Here is a 3,270-nt window from a genome sequence, read left to right as displayed (position 1 = left end):
GTTTCTTCTTACTTGAGAGTCAACAGAAGTGAAAGTACAGACATACAGATTTGAACTTTGAAAGAAATAATCAGTCCGTTTACTTTGTTTGATTTATTGACTGATAGTTTCACAAATGAGGTAACTCTTTCCCTCACTGTCGTTAATCGAATTGAAGATACCACTTTTGACTCTATTTTACTGTATCCCTCCAAGTGAAGATTAATCTTTTCAAACGGGTATTTTTTTCTTCTCGTCATATTTATCAAATTCATTGCCTTCGAAATCATTTTTTTTTTTTTACATGTTTAGCTTCTTGTGCTGCCGATTCGTGTACGAGTGCAAGTAGAGGAACTTGTACTCCTGGATCACCCGACTTTACGTGCGCGTGTATTTCTGGCTACGAGGGCAGTTTTTGTGAAACAGGTAATCTATAACTTCTGAATAGATTATAAAAAAACATACATACATTCACTTTTGATGTAAAGCAAAATCCAATGAAATTCTTATTCGTTGCTTATCAAGAAATTAAAGATACAGAGCGAACAGGGGAACAGAAAGAAAGAAATTACAGTGATTGTTGAGGAAACTCTTTGAGTTTCTTCTTACTTGAGAGTCAACAGAAGTGAAAGTACAGACATACAGATTTGAACTTTGAAAGAAATAATCAGTCCGTTTACTTTGTTTGATTTATTGACTGATAGTTTCACAAATGAGGTAACTCTTTCCCTCACTGTCGTTAATCGAATTGAAGATACCACTTTTGACTCTATTTTACTGTATCCCTCCAAGTGAAGATTAATCTTTTCAAACGGGTATTTTTTTCTTCTCGTCATATTTATCAAATTCATTGCCTTCGGAAATCATTTTTTTTTTTTACATGTTTAGCTTCTTGTGCTGCCGATTCGTGTACGAGTGCAAGTAGAGGAACTTGTACTCCTGGATCACCCGACTTTACGTGCGCGTGTATTTCTGGCTACGAGGGCAGTTTTTGTGAAATAGGTAATCTATAACTTCTGAATAGATTATAAAAAACATACATTCACTTTTGATGTAAAGCAAAATCCAATGAAATTCTTATTCGTTGCTTATCAAGAAATTAAAGATACAGAGCGAACAGGGGAACAGAAAGAAAGAAATTACAGTGATTGTTGAGGAAACTCTTTGAGTTTCTTCTTACTTGAGAGTCAACAGAAGTGAAAGTACAGACATACAGATTTGAACTTTGAAAGAAATAATCAGTCCGTTTACTTTGTTTGATTTATTGACTGATAGTTTCACAAATGAGGTAACTCTTTCCCTCACTGTCGTTAATCGAATTGAAGATACCACTTTTGACTCTATTTTACTGTATCCCTCCAAGTGAAGATTAATCTTTTCAAACGGGTATTTTTTTCTTCTCGTCATATTTATCAAATTCATTGCCTTCGGAAATCAATTTTTTTTTTTACATGTTTAGCTTCTTGTGCTGCCGATTCGTGTACGAGTGCAAGTAGAGGAACTTGTACTCCTGGATCACCCGACTTTACGTGCGCGTGTATTTCTGGCTACGAGGGCAGTTTTTGTGAAACAGGTAATCTATAACTTCTGAATAGATTATACAAAAACATACATACATTCACTTTTGATGTAAAGCAAAATCCAATGAAATTCTTATTCGTTGCTTATCAAGAAATTAAAGATACAGAGCGAACAGGGGAACAGAAAGAAAGAAATTACAGTGATTGTTGAGGAAACTCTTTGAGTTTCTTCTTACTTGAGAGTCAACAGAAGTGAAAGTACAGACATACAGATTTGAACTTTGAAAGAAATAATCAGTCCGTTTACTTTGTTTGATTTATTGACTGATAGTTTCACAAATGAGGTAACTCTTTCCCTCACTGTCGTTAATCGAATTGAAGATACCACTTTTGACTCTATTTTACTGTATCCCTCCAAGTGAAGATTAATCTTTTCAAACGGGTATTTTTTTCTTCTCGTCATATTTATCAAATTCATTGCCTTCGGAAATCAATTTTTTTTTTTTACATGTTTAGCTTCTTGTGCTGCCGATTCGTGTACGAGTGCAAGTAGAGGAACTTGTACTCCTGGATCACCCGACTTTACGTGCGCGTGTATTTCTGGCTACGAGGGCAGTTTTTGTGAAACAGGTAATCTATAACTTCTGAATAGATTATAAAAAACATACATACATTCACTTTTGATGTAAAGCAAAATCCAATGAAATTCTTATTCGTTGCTTATCAAGAAATTAAAGATACAGAGCGAACAGGGGAACAGAAAGAAAGAAATTACAGTGATTGTTGAGGAACTCTTTGAGTTTCTTCTTACTTGAGAGTCAACAGAAGTGAAAGTACAGACATACAGATTTGAACTTTGAAAGAAATAATCAGTCCGTTTACTTTGTTTGATTTATTGACTGATAGTTTCACAAATGAGGTAACTCTTTCCCTCACTGTCGTTAATCGAATTGAAGATACCACTTTTGACTCTATTTTACTGTATCCCTCCAAGTGAAGATTAATCTTTTCAAACGGGTATTTTTTTCTTCTCGTCATATTTATCAAATTCATTGCCTTCGGAAATCATTTTTTTTTTTACATGTTTAGCTTCTTGTGCTGCCGATTCGTGTACGAGTGCAAGTAGAGGAACTTGTACTCCTGGATCACCCGACTTTACGTGCGCGTGTATTTCTGGCTACGAGGGCAGTTTTTGTGAAACAGGTAATCTATAACTTCTGAATAGATTATAAAAAAACATACATACATTCACTTTTGATGTAAAGCAAAATCCAATGAAATTCTTATTCGTTGCTTATCAAGAAATTAAAGATACAGAGCGAACAGGGGAACAGAAAGAAAGAAATTACAGTGATTGTTGAGGAAACTCTTTGAGTTTCTTCTTACTTGAGAGTCAACAGAAGTGAAAGTACAGACATACAGATTTGAACTTTGAAAGAAATAATCAGTCCGTTTACTTTGTTTGATTTATTGACTGATAGTTTCACAAATGAGGTAACTCTTTCCCTCACTGTCGTTAATCGAATTGAAGATACCACTTTTGACTCTATTTTACTGTATCCCTCCAAGTGAAGATTAATCTTTTCAAACGGGTATTTTTTTCTTCTCGTCATATTTATCAAATTCATTGCCTTCGGAAATTTTTTGTTTTGTTACATGTTTAGCTTCTTGTGCTGCCGATTCGTGTACGAGTGCAAGTAGAGGAACTTGTACTCCTGGATCACCCGACTTTACGTGCGCGTGTATTTCTGGCTACGAGGGCAGTTTTTGT

The sequence above is a fragment of the Strongylocentrotus purpuratus genome, unplaced genomic scaffold (assembly GCF_000002235.5).
Source record: "Strongylocentrotus purpuratus isolate Spur 01 unplaced genomic scaffold, Spur_5.0 spur5_scaffold_18, whole genome shotgun sequence".
In the NCBI taxonomy this organism is placed as follows: domain Eukaryota; kingdom Metazoa; phylum Echinodermata; class Echinoidea; order Camarodonta; family Strongylocentrotidae; genus Strongylocentrotus; species Strongylocentrotus purpuratus.
Note: the sequence above shows the minus strand (reverse complement) of the source record.